The sequence below is a fragment of the Olea europaea genome, chromosome 16, assembly GCF_002742605.1.
Source record: "Olea europaea var. sylvestris chromosome 16, O_europaea_v1, whole genome shotgun sequence".
NCBI classification, from domain to species: domain Eukaryota; kingdom Viridiplantae; phylum Streptophyta; class Magnoliopsida; order Lamiales; family Oleaceae; genus Olea; species Olea europaea.
The window spans coordinates 12304820-12326926 of record NC_036252.1 but is presented as its reverse complement, the minus strand read 5'-3'; the positions used below and the strand labels follow the sequence as shown (position 1 = coordinate 12326926).

Genomic DNA, 22107 nt, shown 5'->3' with positions numbered 1-22107 from the left:
TTAAAAAAAAAAAATCACATCTTTTTGTATTCCATTTCATAAAATTTGACAGACCAATTACTTAAACTATATTTTTATTTTTGAAAATGTTCAATTACTATTTCAATTCTATCTAATTTTTTTCCCCTTCTCATTTATCTATTCCTTCATAAATTTACATTAATTGAATTTTCTTGCTGCACAGAATAATTTTGTATTTTCATTTTTGCACAGATTATATATTTTTATTAAGTATATTAAGAAATTATTCTATTCTACAAAATTTTCTCACAGGAAAAAAAAATTCATCCGCAACCAATAAAATGACGCATGTATTTTTAACAATTTTTGAGTTGCAAATCACTCCAAATTAAAATTAAATTTAGCTGCAAAATAACATCTAATCTTAAAAATTATTTTAATGGATTATATCAATTTTCATTGATTGAACGTATTTTGTTATAGGAAGTTTTATTTGTTTTTACAATGTTGGAAGAGTCCAATGACTTATTATCTAATCTTCCAATATTACAAGAACTTAACTAAAATTATTTTTTATTGTGATGCTATAGTTCAGGAAAAGAAAAATAATAAATCTTATAAAAAAAAGAAGAAAAAGTATTTAACTAAAAAATAATAGTTAAACTTATAATATGCTGAACGTTACATAATATAATCCATAGGGTGTGATTTTATATATATATATATATATATATATATAATTTTTTTTTTTTTGGGGTAAGCGTTATGTAATATGTAAGATATAAATTTATATAAAACAATATACAAAGTACAATAACACCCTATATACATGTGTATTTTGTAAATTTTCCCTGTTATTTATTATATTGTACACAATATCCCACTGTATGGCAGACAGATCTTTAAAGATCGTGTGTCCAAAAGAAAGGATGCAAGCCAAGGAGCATAACACTCATTCAATATCCTCGATATTAAATGTTCTAAACCTGAACGGATTAAACACTTTTTTGAAATACGTCATATCCATAATTGAACAACAACAATATTATCTTATACACATACAAATAACGTGTTTCATATGTATGTTCACTTCAAATGAAATCAGCGCACTTGGATCATCTTAACAGTAAGATAAAATCGATTGAATTGCCAATGTTAGAATTTTGCTAGAAACGATCACTTGAATTTATTATCGCCCGAGTTTATAATGATGGAACATTTGAAGAAATTTAACTAAAATTAACTTAAACAAGAAGATGCAAAGGTCTTTCCAATCCACATGTTCCGCAATCCAGGGTACCCGTGATTTTAAAAAGTGGTGGATTGGAAAAAAAAGAAAAATAGGAAGTTGGCCAACTTGGGATATACAAATTCTCCGCAACTTGGGATATACAAATTCTCCGAACTTCAGATTGTGGATTAATTTGAGACACATTCAACTTAAAGATGAAACTTTTTTTCATGTTGCTCACTAGAGCTTCTTCGCGGCAAGAAATGCAATTTTGCAGGTTTAAGAACCGCTTAAACTAGCTCGATGTAAATGTTGAAAGGACAACGTGCACATTTCTCTTTTCCCAATTTCTTTTCTTGTCTCCTTTCCTTTTTCTTGATGTTTTTCCCATGACACTATTTTTAACGTCCTTACTTTTTCACTATTATTATGAAAAACTTCATTATCTTTCATTTTTTTTTGGCATTGTCACCCTTATTTCCACATTTTCAGCGCCACTGGAGGCTTTGCAGATCGTGGTTGTAGCGGCATGGTGATGGCACGGATCGCGACTGCAGTAGCGTGGTGATGACGAAGCGGTGGTGTTCGGATGTATGGTGTAGTGATATCGTTGTGTGCAGTGCTGGTAGTGTTGTGTTGTTTGGTAGGTGGTAGTTGTTGGCGTAAGCTGTTAGAAATCTTTTTCCGAAAACATAAATCATATATAATTGTATCATTTAAGGGAATAGAATTAGACAATTATGTGTAGAATCAATTAATTAGCTACAGATTTGTGATTATCCAAAATTATGAGGTTTTTTCTTATATAAACTCTGTAACCCACCTATTGACCGTATGAATGAAAATTACCTCTTGTGTGTATTGTGACATGGTATCAGAGTAGGACACACGGTCCTGGTTCCTCTTCTCCGAGTTACCTGTAGCCCGGTTCTTGTGTACATTTTCATAAACACATGGAAGACCCCAACTTCATCACCGATCCCAGCCAATCTTCACCTAATTCTGATGCTCTACTTACAGATATTTTCACCAAAATTTCTGAAGCCTTAACCAAGACACACATATCAGCCCCACTCACTAAAAATTCGCCCCAGATTGGTATCAAACTGAATGATACAAACTATGCCCTATGGTCCCAGGTTATGGAAATGTATATTTCCGGGAAAGATAAACTGGGTTACATTAATGGAGATACACCTCCACCCCTACCGACTGATCCCTCCTTCTGAAAATGGCGAACTGAGAATGCCATTGTCAAGGGATGGATTATCAATTCGTTGGACCCTGTTTTGATTGGCAATTTCATTCGTTTCCACACTGCTAAGGAAGTCTGGGATGCTATTGCCACTACATACTTTGATGGGAATGATAAATCCCAAGTCTATGATCTTCGACGAAGGGTGAGTCGCCTAAGACAAGCAGGCGGATCTGTGGAGAAATATTACACTGAACTGCAGGGGTTGTGGCACGAAATTGACTTTCGTCGCCCAAATTCGATGAAGTGTGCCACTGACATCCGCCACTTCAATAATTTGACCCAGGAAGATAGAGTTTACACCTTCTTTGATGGGCTCGATGAACGTCTCGATAGCATCCGTAGTGAAGTTTTGCAGATGGACCCGTTTCCTACCGTTGAGCAGGCGTATGTGTACGTCCGCCGTGAGGCACTGCGACAAGCAGTCATGGTTTTTATAGACTCCGACAATGGTCTTCCTGGAGTGATCTTAGCAACCAAAGGCGTGAAGATGGGATCATTTGCTGTTGCTGGAATAAATTCTTTAAAGGGAGACCCAAATAAAAGTGGTGGAGGCCCAAATAAAAGTAGGCCAAATAAGTTAAAGGGTTTGGATGAGGAAATTAAGCGTTCATACTGTGGAAATAACAAGCACACACGAGAAAACTGCTTTAAACTTAATGGATACCTCGATTGGTGGTATGAGTTGCAGGAAAAAAAGAACAAAAATGGGACGGGCACCAATAAGCGAATAGGCAAGGCGGCCGTGGCAACATCTGACTCTCAACTATCTTTGATTCCTGAAAATGATTATTTTCAGGATACGGACCCTTCATCAGAACCAGGTAATTTTGGTTTAGCTTGTGTTACATCCTCCAGTGACAAGAATAATAATTTATGGTTATTTGACTCCGGGGCAACTGACCATATGAATCAAGATGAAAGAGATTTTATTCAGAGGACCTCACCTCGACCCAGCAGGGTTGCGAATGCAAATGGAGTTATTTCCCCAATCACCGGGCTGGCTCTGTATCTCTGTCTCCCTCTCTACATTTATCTCACACTTTACTTGTTCCATCACTCTCACATAAATTATTGTCTGTAAGCCAAGTGACGGCTGAATTAAATTGCGTGGTACTTATTTATCCAACCTTTTGTCTTCTTCAGGATATTCTCACCAAGGAGATACTTAGGCGTGGTACTAAGAGAGAGGGGTTATACTACATGGAGGATTTCAGTGTCGGTCGCACTCATCATGTTCAGAGTAATGTGAATGAACGACAGATTTGGATGTGGCATCTTCGTCTTGGGCATCCATCATTCGGTTATTTAGAGCATTTATTACCTAGCATTTTTTCGAATAAATGTAATACCCGCATTTTAGCGAAAAGTCAACGCACTTCTTATCAATCAAGCATGAATAAAAGTAGTATTCCTTTTTCCCTAGTCCATTCTGATGTATGGGGCCCTTCACCTAGTGCTACAAGGTTTGGGGTTCATTGGTTTGTTACATTTATTGATGACTGCACTCGCATGACCTGACCCTATCTATTAAAAAATAAAGATGAAGTGTTCAAAGTATTTCAGTCATTCGATGCCATGATTTCAAACTCAGTTCTCTGCCAAACTAAGAGTTCTTCGTTCCGATAATGGTGGTGAATTTATCAACCAACGGTTTCGCACTTACTTTGAACAACACGGTCTCATTCATGATACGTCTTGCCCTCAAACCCCTCAACAAAACGACGTTACTGAACGGAAAAATCGACATATTCTTGAAACTGCAAGAGCTCTCCTTCATGGAACCTATATTCCAAACTGTTACTGGCCTGATGCAGTGTCCACAACTGTATACTTACTCAATCGGATGCCCTCTAAAGTCTTAAATTTTAAGACTCCACTCCAGGTCCTATCATCCCATGTTGCTCTACCACCAACTCTAATGCTCTCTCCTCGAGTATTTGATTGTGTGGCCTATGTACATCTTCACAAGAATCAACGGACAAAACTTGACCCATGTGCTCTCCGATGTCTTTTTGTAGGATATGCTACACATCAAAAGGGTTATCGGTGTTATGATCCATCCTCCAAACAGACCTATGTAACTATGGATGTTACCTTCTCGGAGTCTGACACATTTTTTTCTCCAACATCCAATTCTCCTCTTCAGGGGGAGACAAGGGATGAAGAGTTGAATTGGTCGAAGTTTGAGTGGTCAAAAAATACTGAGATAGAGACAACTCCGATAGATATTGACTTAAGGAATGATATGACTCAAGATCCGGAACCAACTGTAGAAACTGAACCAAACTCCACCGAACCAGAGCCTCCTTTCTCTTCAGTATCCGTAGGCCCATCTCCTGAGAATATCTCTGAGGTAAGCACTCCTTCACATATAAGCAATTTAGATACTCCTGGTGGCTATAATTTACCTTTCAGGCATAATCGAGGCAAACCGCCAAGTAGATACTCTCCAGACATTGAAAAACAAAGATCAAGATATCCAGTTGCCAACTATGTATCCACCACGAAGTTATCTGATCCACTGAAAGCTTTTGTACATGTTCTCTCTTCTAATCATGTTCCAATAGGAATTCGGGATGCCTTATCAGATTCCAAATGGACTCAGGCAATAAAAGATGAGATAGAGGCACTAGTAAATAATAACACGTGGATACTAGTTCCATTACCTGAAGGAAAGAAGACAGTAGGATGCAGATGGGTATTTTCCATCAAACACAAGGCAGATGGATCCATTGAGCGGTACAAAGCAAGTCTAGTTGCGAAGGGGTATACACAGACATATAGGATAGACTACTAAGAGACGTTTTCACTAGTTGCTAAACTAAACACTGTTAGAATACTATTGTCCCTCGCTGCTAATCTTGACTGGCTACTACATCAGCTTGATGTGAAGAATGCATTTATTCATGGCGACCTCGAAGAAGAAGTCTATATGGACCTCCCTCCGGGCTATACAAGGTCTTCACAAAATGTCGCGTGTAAATTGCAGCAAGCATTATATGGCTTGAAGCAGTCACCTCGAGCATGGTTTGGACGATTTAGTGTGGCAATGAAGAAATATAGGTTCAAACAGAGTGACTCAGACTATACACCCTTTCTTAAGCATAATGGAGGCAAAGTAACTGCATTGATAGTATATGTGGATGGCGTGATTATCACAGGGGATGATAAAGAGGAGATATCCAGAATTCAAAAACAGCTGACGTCTGAGTTCGAGATAAAGAACTTGGGAGGTCTCAAGTATTTCCTGGGAATTGAAGTGGTTAGATCAAGACAAGGCATATTCATATCCCAAAGAAAATATGTGCTAGACTTGTTGGCTGAGGTGGGGATGTTGGAATGTAAACCAGCAGATACTCCTATCACTCAAAACCTTAAGCTGAGTGAGTGTTCAAATCAAGTGCCAACGGATAAAGGGAGATATCAAAAATTAGTTGGCAAACTTATATACTTGTCTCATACTCGTCCATCTATTGCCTATGCCGTAAGTGTAGTTAGCCAGTTTATGCATAGCCCTAGCAAAGACCATATGGATGTTGTGACTCGAATACTTCGATATCTAAAGTCCTCACCAGGGAGGGGACTGATGTTTTCAAAGAATGATCACTTGAAAGTTGATGGCTATACAGATGCCGATTCGGTGGGGAACATTTCAGATAGGAGGTCTACCTCAGGCTACTTCGTGTTTGTAGGCGGTAATCTCGTTACATGGAGAAGTAAGAAGCAAAAAGTGGTATCATTATCGAGTGCTGAAGCAAAGTTTCGTGGAATGGCAAAAGGACTTTGTGAACTCTTCTGGATCAGAAAACTGCTCACTGAACTTGGCTTTGCTCCTATTACTGAGATGGATTTATACTGCGACAACAAAGCTGCCATTGCCATATCTCATGACCCGGTTCAACATGATATAACAAAACATGTGGAAATAGATCGACACTTCATCAAGAAAAACTTGGTAGCAAAGACAATTCGTTTCCCGTTCGTAAAGTCTGAGGATCAACTAGCAGACATACTCACAAAGTCAGTTTCAAACAAGGACTTTCACAACTCATTTGACAAGTTGGGTATCAGAGACCTGTATGCATCAACTTGAGGGGGAGTGTTGGCGTGAGCTGTTAGAAATCTTTTTCTGGAAACATAAATCATATATAATTGTATCATTTTAAGGTAATAGAATTAGGCAATTATGTGTAGAATCATTTAATTAGCTACAGATTTGTGATTATCCAAAATTAGGAGTTTTTTTTCCTATATAAACTTTGTAACCAACCTATTGACCGTATGAATGAAAATTACCTCTTGTGTGTATTGTGACAGTAGTTTTCCATGTTTTGGTGGGATTTTGAGGTGATTTTTGTTGGTGGATCTTGTGATGGAGGTGGTGGATATGGTAGTGTCACAAACAATGTTGGCATTAGGGGTGGTGGTCACACTCTAGGTGTGCAGGTAGATTATGAGAGATGTCTTAATCTGTGGTTGTGGTGGTGACTGTAATAAATATAAAATGGTGGTGGAATTGGCATGCCAGTGTGATCGTGTTTCTGTGATGGGTTGATTTGTTTGAGGTTGTGATAGTGGTTCCAAAAATGACGATGGTGGTGGTGCCACTGAAGGCAATGGTGAGATAGTGATCACAAGTGTTGGTGGTGGTCACAAATTATTTAATTGATTGTAATCATTAAATTGGTTTAATCCGTGACCAATAAATAATATGTAACTAGTGAAAAAGATAAATTGTGATCAATAAATAATGTGGGACTTAAAAAAATGTTAATTTGTGACTGTATAATAAGTCGTGACTTATAATTTTTGAATTGTGATTGTTGAATAAATGTGACCTGTAAAATTTTTGAATTCTAATTGTAAAATAATCCGTGACATATAAAAATTTTGATTTGTGATTGAAAAATAATATATGACTAATTAAATCATTAATTTACGATCAAATTGTATAGATCCGCAACCTTAATATATTTAATTAATAAAATATATAATTAATTAATTAAACTATAAATAAATTTTAATAAATATCTTATTTTTGAAATTTAAAACTTTTATTTTTAATTTTGAAATTGGCGATACTTAATTTCTTAATTATGAATTTTTCCACTGAATTATTTTGTTGTAAGAAGGTTTGGTGGCTAGGGTTTATGTATATCGGCCTGTAGTTGTTATTTGTGAGTTTAGGCCTAGATAATGGTTTAGGGGTCTATGGGTTTGGTTAAATCAAACGAAATTCTTCTAATCTAGAATTTTATTAGAATAAACGAACAAAAATAATTTAATTAAAACGCTTATAATTGAAATTAAATTCTCTATCAAATTTTATTTAACTTCTATCTTTATCTTATCCGGATTTCCATAGGGGTTCTGTAGCAAATGATTTTACAGTTTTGGCCCCAGAGAAAGTTTAGAAGGCTGTAAATTTCAAATTTCCAGGTTAAGGTTCTAAAATTTAACCTTCTCAAATCTAGGGCAAATGGGATCTAGTTTCCTACATTACGGGACGGACCGCCAGGCGGCAGACGGGCCAGTTCCTGCTTAGAGAAAGTGGGCTGAAAAATAGAAAGCCCAAGAACTAGCATCTGGACTAGACACATGTCGATCATATTAAAGACCACCCCGCTTGTATAAACCCTACCATTTCATTAGACGTGGTGCCATTTCTCTCTCTGCCGGCAGTCCTGCAACTCGTTTCTCTACTCTACGGTCATCTTCCGTCAAATGTTTTATATTTTTGCCGTTTACTCAAGAAAATTTGCATGAATAACGAGATGCCTGAATTTATTCTGAAGGTCGGGCTGATTTTTTGCTCATATCTGTAATTAATTTTCAATTTATTTCACTATTTAGTAAATGAAGCTTTCTATTAACTTCGTTCAATTAAGTAACATTCATATTGTTGCTGTTTGGCGTAAAGCTTAAATTGCAGTTTGTTTACTTCAAATTGGACTGTAATAAGAAGATATACAGTGAAAATCTAGTATTCTTCTCAATATTTTCTTGACTTCCTTGTTTTATATTCTTTCTTTCTTTTCTCTCTCTCTCTAGATAACTCGTGTAGTTAGTTTTTGAATTTTGATACCTGGAGTTTTGATTAGTTCAGAGATTGGGGCTAATGTGTACGTACTTGTGTGTTTGTGTGGCACTCCTCTTACAGTACCAAAAATGTTATGGCATTGTTATGTTTTGCTAAAAAATCTGCCCGGAGTGTGTCAATTTGATATGATCTGCAACTCTGTCCCATGAAGTTGTGATGTAAACAATTTTTACATTTCTACTTCTTCCAAAATGTCCTGACTGAGGTGTGAAAACAAGGTCATAAACTCATAATTAACTGGAGCAGATATTTAATAAGAGAAAGGACGTGTTGGGAGCTGGTCTCACTAAATATGCAGCCAAATTGTCATGTTACAAAATACAAGTGAATTCGGTCCATTTATGAATAAATACTGTTTTGTACTTTGAGCACACTTCTGATAGATTGTAATCACTTTCAGATTATGGTCACAAGATAGATTTCATGGAACAAATTTGTGCTACTATTCTACTGTATGATCTGTTTAAATGTAGTGTTGTGATGTATTTTCCAAACTGAATGTGCAATGTTGCAGAACTGAAAAAGATTGATAAGTGCACATTACGATGGCAGAGTCTCAGAAGATAGCATCATCCTAAAAATTGAAGGAAAAAAAAATTCATCGTTCAACGATTTGGGGCGGGATGAGTGAAATGTTGGAGGACTTGAAAATGGAGGTGATTGGGCCATTTTACCATCTCTATCTGCCACGAAACCTTGGTGTGTGACCAATATCAGGGATCTTGTTGCATGGCCCAGTGTGGGAAAACCAAAACCAAATGCCATTGCCAATGAGGCCAATGTTCCCTTTTATAAGATCTGTGCTATTGAATTGGTGTATGGAGTTTCAGGTGTAATTGTTTTTTGTTGCTCTTTGTTTTTTTGATGACGAATTTTTAATCATAAATCTTTTAGATATCTAATTGTGTTTTCACTTATAGTGATGACAGGGTAAATAGACCTATGCGTGTCATTTCTTTATTTTATTTTATTTTTATTTTCTATTTTTTATCTTGTCCACCTATTTGCTGCTAGTTGCTGCTAGTTTAACAATTGGACTAATTTCCCTTTTTTGTCTATTATGTGTGGGGTTTCAATCATGAACTTGGTTTTGTTCCTGCCCTTATTTACATATTTTTCAAGCTTGCTAAGATGTTTTATTTGTTGAATGTTTCAGCGACATCAGAAGAAGATATTAGAGAGCTATTTTCTATAGCTCACAAGGACAGCCCCATCCATTGTATTCATAGATGAAATAGATGCGATTGCAACTAAATGGTAAATTTCCAGTAACGTAATGGAGCAACAAATTGTCACAATACTAATGTCGTGCATGGATAAGTCATCGAGAATTGTCAAACCTATAAATGAAAGTGGAACTTTAGAGAATTCTGATTGCATATCTGTGTATGTACTCGTTATTGGAGCAACAAATAGGCCTGATTCTATTAATCCTGCATTGATGAGGCTTGGATGATTTGACCATGAGATTTAGCTTTTGATCTTATGAATATAGCTTAGTCCACTGCAGAGATTGTTGGAGCTGACTTGGCAGCACTTATGGACAAAGCTGGCAATCTAGCAAATGAATTGGATAATAGGCCAACGAAAGTATCAGGTTTCTACAGAACCTGTATAAGGGGAGTTTGTTGAAGAATGGTGGAGACAACCTTGATCGTGTGAAGAAATAGAAGGCTCGGCATGACAATGGCTGATTTTGAGGTAACATTGCAACCTAACATTAAATGAATATGAAAATTGTGAATGTATATCGATGCTATATGCTTGCCCTTTTATTTCGTACCTTTGTTCTCCTGCATTGTTATCAAATTGGATTTTGTTTATTTGGTTATTTTTTACATATCGCCTAGTTCTTTAATTAATGTGTATTGTTTGTTGGTTTTGCGGTTCAATCTATTTTTTTCCTGGTCATGGATGGACATTGATGTTGATTTGGTCATTTGTCTTTCAACTGTTGTAAGTGGTATATTTTTTCATGGGCTAGGTTTTGGTCTATCTTTGCTTTGGAATTCTGTAGCTTCCTTGTTTTTAGATATAGATTTGATGTCTTATTGGAACTCTTCTGTCATGTTGGTATGTATCCTGTGTAAATAGGTTTTGCAGCTTGACACCTTCTAGCAAAATCTCCTTTCTTGTAATATTAATTATCTGAACTTATCTTAGGAAGGCATTTGTCTATACTCTAGAGGCATCGTTTTTCCTTTCTCTTATTGTTTTTGGTTCCCTCATTTCCTTTCGGTTTCTGATTTACTCTTCTATGTGATCTCCCCCTCAATTAATTGCTAAACACACGATTTTGTAGAAAAGTGCTAAAATGGTTCAACACTAAATCTTTGTGCTCCTCATTATTTACTATCAATTGGATATTTTATAGATGAGTTGTGTAGATTTTCGCTTTTTGGAGTTCCATGTCGCTATTTTTTCAGAAGCAAAGATCATAGCCCTTTGATCTATTATAGTTGTTGAGAGGATTTGCAGTTTCAATTGTTCTTAAGTAATCAGTTTAGATATTTGATTCACAAGAAAGATCGTCCCCCTTGGTCTAAGTTCAACATTGGGATGTTGTTCATGGTTCAATATCGGCTTTTGGTCAAGGTTTAAGATTCTCTCAGTTGAGGAGAAATGATGCAATATTACAGGAGATGATTGTTTATTAAGTTTCCTATTTTGATTTGTATTTTAGGAAACATGATTAGAGTGTGATTTAATAACTTTTATAACATTTCTTTACTTAGTTATGATTTTTGAAACCCTATATAAAGGGGGTTATGTCGATATACAGTGGTGATAATGAAGGCCCAGTGAGGCAGATGCCTGCACTGGACTTTGGGCTGCTACGAATTATGCATGGCAGCCCAGGCCCATGTTAAAATAAAAATAAAATAAAATTGAAATGGGCCAATTACAAGCTACAACATTACCCATATGATTGAGGAGGAGGCTTGAGCCTTAAATGGTGGTAAAAGTCGAGAAGAAGAAATCGTAGAATATTGCCCCTGTTGGTTACTGCTGGCTTCAAGCCTTAGACCCAACGCGAGTCGCGCGACGACAACTGCCTGCTTCAAGTCTTCGACGGGACGATGACTGCTTGCTTCCAATTTCTCAAGTTCTTGTATGGTTGTATCTTTATTCTTTATGTCTGCAACTCATTTTATTTCACATATCAATGAGAATTGAGAGATGCAATTTGTTTTGGTTTTCTTCTATTTTACAGATTCTCTAATTCATTTTATATATCACTTAATTTCTTGGTAAAGATTGAAATTGGATTTTAGGGTCTAAACTATAATTTAGGACTTTAATATTTTTCATCCACATTTTGATAATTTGACTCTTTGTTAGTTAACTTTTCAATCTTGTATTTTTTCATACCACAGGTAGCAAGTTTGTACATATTAGGCCTCGTTTGGTACCCATTTTTTCAAAATGCATTTCTCTCTTTTTTCAATCACACATTCTTCATTAAAATAATATTACACGTAAATAAAAAATTTTTCTTTATTTTTAATGCATGCATTTCTTATCAATTTACTATTCTAAAATGCATTTTTACATAAAAATGGCTCCCAAACACCCTCTTAGTGTATTGTTGGATCATTGGAGGGGTTTGTCATTTGTGGCTTGGAGAACCTATAAAATAGAATTATGTAAGTGTAGTGAATTGGAGAAGCGGAGTAGATTACGCAATTGGATTGGAAATGAGTGGACGAATGATAGTCTTATCGTTTACGTAGAGAAAGATGTATTCTTGAAGATTGATAATGAAGTGATTTTACAAAAATATCAAAGTATGAGAACTCGTAAAGAGTAATTTTAAGGTATTTCATTTTAAGTATAATGTTTGTGTACTAGGTTATAATGCGATTATTTTTTTTTTTGTAAATTTTATAATTTTGTCCGCACCGAAAAAGCTTTCTAGGTCCGTTTCTGGAAGCCTCTATATGTCCCTCTTCCTAGTCTAGATGAGTGTGGTTTAATCTTGATAGCTATTGGTAGGAAGAAGCCAATAGATGCCAACGTGGAGTTGATGGCAATTAGAAGTGACAGTACTTGTAAAAATTTCAGTGGAGCTGACTTATTGCTCTAGTTTGTCCATACTTGATTGTTTCTTTATAGAGTAACAATATTTTAGCAAAAATGGTCTTGATTATTATTAATATTTAATTAAAATAAATAGTTTTTAGTAGATTGGAAGGTTCATAATTATTTGATATGGGTAATTAGTGTTAGTTAAAGCATAAATAACAAAGATGACGAAAAAATGCTTTGTTAATATTTTGTGAAGCATAAAAAAGTCATCCTAAAGAAGACTTGAATGAATGTCCTAGTGAGAAAATGGGAGTTGCATTCTATTTCTTCTCTCGTCACATAAATGTTCATCCCTTGTGATGATCAGTCACTAACTTTGCTACTTTTATTTTTGCTAGATGAATAAAACTGTTATGGAAGCTATTGTGGACAAATAAATTCGGGGAACGAAGTTTTATATGCTGCACTATTGACCATCAAATACACTTCAATCGGGCATTGGAGAAAATATTTCCATATGTTTCAGGTGCAGTATGAATTTTTATCAGACTTGATTTTGTTATTGTAATATAACTTAAGAAAAATAAGTTTATCTTCTCAATTTTTATTCTTGACTGCAGAAGATAAGAAAATATCAATAGTTGTCAGAAAGCTTCATAGCGACTTTAGAATGAACCTGATCATGTGAAAAAAACACTCGTAGGATTTATAGTTATATGTACACTTTTAGTGAAGAAACAAGCGAAGAAATTTTTTGTTCTGAAGAAAATAAGTCTTAAAAGTTTTTGATTTAGGAAATTCAGTTTAATTTTTCATTTTTACATTCTTGTCGATTAAGCTTTATAAGTCATAATCTTTAGGAAGTTCAATTTAATTTTTCATTTTTACATTCTTGTTGATGAAGCTTTAGGAGTCATAATTTTTTAAGACTTATTTTCTTCGGAATCAAAAAATTTCATCGCTTGATTCTTCACTAAAAGTGTACAAACAACTATAAGTCATAGGAGTGCTTTTTTCACGTGATCAGGTCCATTCTAAAGTCGCTGTGAAGATTTCTGACGACTGTTCATATTTTCTTATCTTCTGCAGCCAAGCATAAAAATTGACACAGTTACATTTACTTTTCTTGAGGTATATTACAATAACAAAATCAAGCTTGATAAAAATTCATATTGCATCTAAAACAGATAGAGATATTTTCTCCGATGCTCGATCGAAGTGTATTTATTTGATAGTCAATGGTGTAGCATATAAAGCTTCGTTCCCCAAATTTATTTTGTTTGCAATAGTTTCTATAGCAGTTTTATTCATCTACCATAAATAAAAATAGCAAACTTGAAACTGATCGTCACAAGGGATGACATTTACATCAAGAGTGAAAGAAGAAATAGAATGCAATTCCCATTTTCTCAATCGAACAACATTTGTTCAAGTCATATCAAATTTCTTTAAGATAACTTATTTATGCATCACAAAATATCTTGAACGGCAACAAAGTATTTTTTTCGCCATCTTTGTCATTTATGATTTAACAAACACTAATTATTTACATCAAACAATTATAAACCTTCCAATCTACTAAAAATTGTTTATTTTAATTAAATATTTATAGTAACCAAGATCAGTTTCTAAAATATTATTACCCTATGAAGAAAACAATCAAGTACAGACAAACCAGAGCAGATAGGTCAGCTCCACTGAAATTTTCACAATCACTGTCACTTCCAATTGCCATCAAGTCCACATTGGCATCTATTGACTTCTTCCTACCAAGAGTTGTCAAGATTAAACCATGCTCATCTGGATTGAGAAGAGTGACATAAGAGGTTTCCAGGGGTGGACTCAGAAAGTCTTTTTAGTGCGGGCGATATTAGAAAATGCACAAAAGAAATAGCGGTATTATAACACAATACACAAATACTATACTAAAAATGAAATATCTTACAATTGTTATTTACGAGTTTTCATACTTTGATATCTTTGTGAAATTACTTTATTACTAATCTTCAAGAATATATCTTTTTCCGCATAAACGATGTGGCTATCATTCATCCACTCATCTTCAATCCGATTTCATAATCTATCATTCACAATATTCATGGCAGAAAATACTCTCCACAGTAGTCATGGCACCCGGAAGAATTAGTGTGAAAGTCAAAAGCTTGCAAACCAGTAGGTATGCTCTATTCTTATTTTTCAAAACTAATTTATGTGCTAGAGCGCTAAAGCTATTCAATTCTTCGAACTCTTTATTAAAGAGTGTTAAAAATATAATTATCAAGTTGATATTCCACTGTGAAGAGAACTACCATTGGAAAATTTTGTGGATAAAAATTTCTTTTGTGAAAAGCAAAGAATGAATTTTGTGGACACAGGCAAGCTAAACAAAAGGATCAACTCAGTATTTATCTTTGAGAAATGATCATTCAATTCTTGAAGTTGCATATCAATGATAGCGTAAAATAAATCTACCAAAAAGTAATGCAAGTTGGTTACTTGTGGAGGATTACGATGAGAGCGAATACCATAAACATAGCATCCATGTTTGGCACATCAATATAATGATTCTGACAAAAGGAACTTGTTGCAAAAAAGAATCCCATCATCTCACAGAAGTTGGGAGTTGTTTTTTGCAAACATTCACCATGTCCATTGCATTGATAATGTCTTGATCTTTCCTTTGCAATTCCTGTGACAAATCATTTGAAATCCTCAAGACACTTTTCATTAAATGTAGATTAAATGCAAAATCAAACGATTGTATTGACTCCAATAAATTGAATGCATTACTTTTTTTTTTTTTTTATCACAAGTACTAGATTCATCTTCAACAGTTATTTCAAGTACATCAATAACAACCTTAAACATGCTAATCAAGCTAACCAAAGATTTATAATGGGATCACTAACGCGTATCACCTAAACGTTGAAGAGTGGTTTTTTGATTAATGCCCCGTCCACTTAAGATATCATCATTCTCCAATGCCTCAATAATGAAGTCTGATTGTTTCTCTTGTAGAAGATTACAACGTTTAGAAGATGTTATAACATTATTTATCACATTAGCAACCACATGAACGAATTTAATAATCGGTATATTCTTCTTTGCCATAGCTACTAATTGCGGTTGATGAGCAAAATTATGAGCATAAAAGGCACAGGGTTCTAATTTAAAATGAGTGCTTTGAGACCACTGAATTGACATTGCATATTGCTTGCCCCATCGTAACTTTGTCCTCTTAAATTAGAAATGCTCAAGTTATATCTAGAAAACTTGTTATCAATAGCGGCCTTGAGTGAGACAACAATGGTACTAGACACATGTTCAATACCTATGAAACATTCATTTACAAATTCATTTTTCACATGTCGTAACACAATTGACATTTGCTCCTTTGTTGACACGTCACGAGATTCATCAACTAAAATAGAAAATAATGAATCTCCAACATCTATAATCACATTTATCGTTTCAGCAGCACAAGCACTTGCTCTATTCTTTTATACTTTAGGGGATATTAGATTGCAATTTTGAGGAGCATTTTCCAACGTCACAGCCTTAACCTCATGATTATGATCAGCTAGGAATTGTAATTGAATTAGGAAGTTACCTTAATTGAGAGAATTTTTAAATTCATCATTACCCTGAAATGAAAGCCCTTGTTGCAACAAAACTTGAACACAGTCAATTGATGCAATAAAATAGACATAATAATCATGTCGCATTTGTTTGGACTGCTTGAAGAAAATTGATTGACCGTGTTGCTCTTGATTCATCAAGGCTTCACATTTAATGCGAGCTTGATTATGTGAACTTTTATGCTTTCCAACGTGAGTAGCAAGTCTCTTCTTAATTTTTTGATATGTAAATCCTTCACCAACAAATGAGTTGCCTCCACCTTGTTTCGCACTACTTGTTTTGAAAAGGTAAAAAGCTGTTTCTTCTGCCACACTATACTCCAAAAAGAGGTCAAGAAGGTGAGATCTCTTATTGGCAACCTTGACAAACCTTCAGGTATTTGTTCATTGCGTATTTAGGTGAGTTTTCTTTCTCTATTGGGTTAAACCTTTGCCAAACTCTTGCGTCATGGACTTAGGAGCTACTGAACATATGACCAACTCACAAAATATTTTTTTCACATATTTCCCATGTCCAAGCAATAGGAAAATAGTCACAACTTATGGTTCTTTGACCAAGGTAGCAGGTGCAGGAGATTTCAAAATAAGCCCATCACTGACCGTAAAATGTTCTCCATGTCTCTAGACTGTCCACAAATATTGTCTCTATACAAAAACTCACTCATGATTTACATTGCAATGTGGTTTTTCATTATAGTTAGTGTATTTCAGGACAAGGATTCGGGGAAGATGATTGGACATGCTAGAGAATGGGATGGGCTTTCCTAACTCGAATCACCGAGGCAATCAAGTATCATCAAGGGCAAATTACCTCATTCTTTTGTTTGAGTTTTTTCATCCAATATAGAGAGTGGCTTCACCATTGTTGACTTGGACATGTGTCATTTAGGGTTATTAAACATAATTCTCATGTTACTTGGATTTTTTGGCTCAAACATAAATCTGATGTTAGTACTGTTCATCCAAATTTTTGTTCCATGATTAAGAATCAATTTAAGGTCAATATCAAAAGGTTTGGGTTGGTTCAATCAAGTCCTATCTCCGTACTTTAAGAAGAATTAAGGGATAGTACACGAGTCATCTTATGTTAGTACTCTACAGCAAAATAGAGTAGCAAAAATGTAAAATAGACACCTTAAATCAACCTGAGCCTTCATGTTCCAGAGAGATGTACCTAAATCCTTTTGGGGAGAAGCAGTTCTTACAGCCACACATTTAATAAATCGTTTACCTTCCAGAATCTTGGGATTCAAGAGGCAAATGGAAATACTATCGACATTCTATCCTAACCTCACTACAAATAATCTTGTCCCTAGGATATTTGGGTGTATATCATTTGTCCATGACCATAGTCAAAATAGGGGAAACTTGGATCCTAGGGTGTTAAGATGTGTCTTTGTGGTTATTTGTCAATTCAGAAAGGGTGTAAGTGTTACCACCCTCCATTAAAGAAATTCTATGTCTCGGTGGTGTTACTTTCAATGAATTAGAGTCGTATTTCACAGCTCCTTATCTTCAGGGGGAGAATTCCAGATCAGTTCCTCATTCCACTATGTTGAATTCCGTGTCTCCTTGTTTGAACCTGTGCTCGAAAATCCTCAAGAAAAGATGGACTCTACTTTTGAAAATGTAAATATTTGGTAAGGGCAAGGTGTTTTCAAGGAAGATGGTTGTCCTTGAATCTGTGCAAGTACAAGACTCGAACCCAGATCTTGAGAATGCGGCAACAATTTCTAACCCTTCATTGCAAGCTAAAACTGAATCTAATGTGAGCAGTAATGACAGGACCTTCCCATTGCTCACAAACCGACATTTATATCCTCTTGCACATTTCTTGTCTTTTAAACATTCTTTACCATCTCATAGAGCCTTCCTTGTTAGCTTAAACACCATTGTCATTCCTACCACCTTATCGAAGGCTTTGTCCAATGAGAAATAGAAACAAGCTATGAATGTAGAGATAGAGGTCCTTAAAAAAACTTGGGAATTGGTAAAGTTGCCAACAAGAAAGAGATTAGTGGGATATAAAATGGGTTTATGTAGTGAAGTATAGGGCAGATGGATCGATAGAAAGATACGAGGCAAAGTTGGTGGCTAAAGGTTATACTTGATCATATGGAATCGATTACCTAGAGACTTTTGCTCCAATTGCAAAGATAACTGCTGTTAGAATCTTGTTGTCATTAACAACTAATTATGGTTGGGAATTGCAGCATTTTGATCTTAAGATTGCATTGTTTGCATGGAGAACTAAAGGAAGAAATTTATATAGAGGTCGTATTAGGTTATGGGAATAATTTGGCTGGTTATATTGTGTGTAAGTTGAAGAAAGCCTCTATGGACTTGAGCAATCACCAGAGATATATATAGACAAAGCTAAAGGGATCATATGCTGTACATTAAACACTCACCTTCAAGGGAGTCACAGTTTTCTTAGAATATGTTGATGACACAATAGTGATCGGGATTGATGATAAGGAGAAGATATCTTGCAAACCAGCAAGTACTCCATTAGATTCGAATGTTAGACTTGGAAAGGTAGAGGAAGATGCTGCAGTAGACATGGAAATGTACCAGTGCTTGTAGGAACCTATGTATCCGTCACACACATCCGGATATAGCGTATGCAGTGTTAGCCAGTTCTTGCATATCCCCAAGGAACTCTTGGTAGGAAGACCTATTTCATTTTTTTTTCTTTCACTCCTTTCACCAGTAGGTACCGACGAGGAGGCGAATCCAGTGCCACTGATCAGCCGTTGTGAGTGGCGAGTGTATTGCCTTAGGCGTTGTTGCGAAACGGAGCTTGAGTTCGTTGCATACAATGACGATCAGATCCCGTCGTGTACGACATTCAGATCTCGTCCCGAGCAGCAACGAACTCAGAGTGTTGCGCACAGTGGTGTACACTCTGGTTGTCACGATGGGTTTGTGATGGTTTTGTGGTTGATTTGTAGGAGTTTGGTTATGTTGCGATCTAGCAATGATGATAGTGTAGGAGTTTGGTGTGTGGTTACTATGGTGGTGGTAGGTTTGCATTGATGTGATGTAGTGGTTGTTGTGGTGGTGATTTTGCACAGTCTGGTGAGGCGACGGTGGTCATGGGTAGATGGGACGGGATATGAGCTATTTGTGACCAATTATTTGGTTGATTGTGACCAATAAATTGGGTAATTTGTGACCTAAAAAATGTAATTGTGACTCACAATTATTAAGTTGTGACAACAAAATTAATTTGGCAATTAATTTGATAATATGTAATTGATAAATGAATTGTGGTCAATAAAAGTTTTGATTTTGTGACCGATGAATAATGTCCTATAGAATTTTTAATTTGTGCTCGAGAAATAATTTGTAACCAATTAATTTGATAATTTGTGATGAAATTATATAGATTTGTGACCTTAATATGTTTAATTAATAAAATATTTTTTATTCAATTATTTCATAAACAAAATTTAATAATATTAAATTTTAAACATTTTTTATTAGTTTTGAAATCGGTCAAAGTTAAACTCTTAGATATGAATTTTTTCCTAAAGCCAAATCCACTATCTGAACTCATCATTAACTAACCCTTACCCATATACAATTGGCTCAACCAAGTAAGACACACGTGCAAGGCCTGTTACACGATATAGTTGAGTTATGTAATAATGTATGTATAAGAAAATATTATGTGTTGAGCATTAGTTATATCAAATTTAAGCATATGTTGCTAAATGTTTCGAGGCAGACAACATTGTAAAAAGGGTATATTGACAAATGAAAGATTATGAGGAACAAATTAGCAATATACATTTTACCCTTAATTGCAGAATAAATTCAAATTTCAAAAACTGAGAAACGCAAAAGGAAACAATAAAACCTTCCGAAAGCAAGCTTTAGCAGGAAGTATTAATATTAAATGCCCTTGAACGTGTATAATAGTTCTCTATATCGTAATGTTAACCGCCCTTCCTAAAAAATGCAAAAATACTAAAAAAAATACAAAAATATCTTAGTACTTTTTCAGGACGATTGTATCTTCAGTTGACTCCAAACTTGCGGAGGCAAAACCAGCTATCATCGAGACTAAAGACACCATTTAGACAAGTAGAAAAAAATGCATCAACATATAAAGCGGGAGAGTTAAAAGTAATTAATTGGGATCCGGAGCGTTGCTGGTTTTGACAGCTTCTCTTTGATTCATCTTCATTAATATTCTAATTAAGCCGAACCAAAATTTAAACTTCGGACTCTAAATGTAAATTCCAAATCGCAATTCCCTTCAAAACTTGTGCAATAAACTCAACACCCTAATTAATTTAGCTTCAAAAAGCACAAACCTTGAAAATCCAATTGGAGTTAGCAAACAAAGTAGCTCCTTTCACGAACCAAAACAAAAACAAAAATAAAAACAAGAATAAATAGGTTCCAATTATTTTCACAACTTTACATGACGAAAGGTTATAGTTTTTGTCCATGGATCCCGTTAACTCAGGTACTCGATAACTTAATAATTCTTCTAACTATACAAAATACTCTTGGGATTTGGCCTCTTCCTTCCACCACACCTCACACGTACATAGTAGACCACGAACCCCTGATGGTGGCATTCAATCGCTAAACATGAAATCAAAAGAAGAAGAAAAAGTGATATCCTTATGCTCAAGCCTGTACAATCATCCAGAGTAAATCTATTGCAAATTCCTTCTTGCCATTCCTTAATGAACTTTTATCATAAATGTATTTCACAAGGTAAAGGCATAAATGAAGACATGAAAACACTACGAAACCAAATCTTTTGAGAAGCAAGCTTTGTGCAAGGTTTTCATTAAGAGTCTTAAACCTTATGCTTTATATACCCTTTCTCAAGGATGAATAAGGTACATGCTCTCCGGTATCACAGTTTATAGACTTAACAGGGCTATCATACCATGTGGAGGTACTAAATATTTTGCGTTAAAGCCAATATCGATCATCTTCATCTTTCTTCTATGTCAGCATCTTGAAGAACATCTTTCACTAATAGATGGCATGCCTTAGATGTTAGCTCTTCTGTCCTCCAAACAGAAACTTGATATAGTCTCTAGCTAATGCAACGATATCTGCACCATCGTTGATGTAAACATACTGAAACAAAGTCGACATGTCAAATATGTAACTTTAGGAATAAATAATAAAAAAATACAAGCTCATTATGGTGTAAGGTGGAAAATATTCCAATTTTCAATCGAAACACGAATGAAGTAATGTTCTAGTGGATAGACTATGAGAATCACAACAACAAAAATCATTTTTGGGAACACGAAAGAGGCAACATTTGTTAATTGAGTGTTGTTAAAGAGAGTCTATTGTATAATTTTAATAAGTGAATGTTGCCATTGGTTAACATAATTGAGTTTTGGCAACATTTTTTAAATGTATGTTACTAATGTCATATTTTGCAACGTTTATTGAATGTTATGAAAAGTTTCATTTTTTGTAGTGTTTATTGAATATTGTTAAAATCTGGCTTTACAACAACGTTCAGTGAATGTTGCTAAAAGTTCTAATATATAGCATTTTGCAACGTTTACTAATTGTTGCAAAAAGTGAACTTTTTTGCAACATTTATTGAATGTTGTGAAAAGTTTTATTTTTTGCAATGTTTATTGAACGCTGTTAAAATTTGAACTTTACATCAACATTTGGTGCATGTTGCTGAAACTCTTAATATATAGCCTGTTGAAATGTTTATTGGCTTTAACAAAAAGTTAACTTTTTTGTAACATTCATTGAATGCTGCGAAAAGTTTCATTTTTTTCAATGTTTATTGAATGCTGTTAAAATCTGGCTTTACACCAACGTTCAGTGCACATTGTTGAAACTCGTAATATATGGCCTTTTGCAATGTTTATTAACTAATGCA

The 22107-nt window shown here is 35.0% G+C and overlaps 1 long non-coding RNA gene across 2 annotated transcripts; it reads left to right on the top strand.

The window, feature by feature from the left end:
• The first annotated feature begins 8106 nt into the window (after nucleotides 1-8106).
• LOC111412144 lies at nucleotides 8107-19408 on the top strand. Of its 2 annotated transcripts, XR_002705967.1 has the most exons (3): nucleotides 8107-8245; nucleotides 9065-10251; nucleotides 16929-19408. It is a non-coding gene; the product is annotated as an uncharacterized LOC111412144 (long non-coding RNA). The 2 variants fall into 2 exon arrangements; XR_002705966.1 differs by lacking the exon at nucleotides 16929-19408 and having other exon boundaries at nucleotides 9065-11751.
• Nucleotides 19409-22107: the final 2699 nt, after the last annotated feature.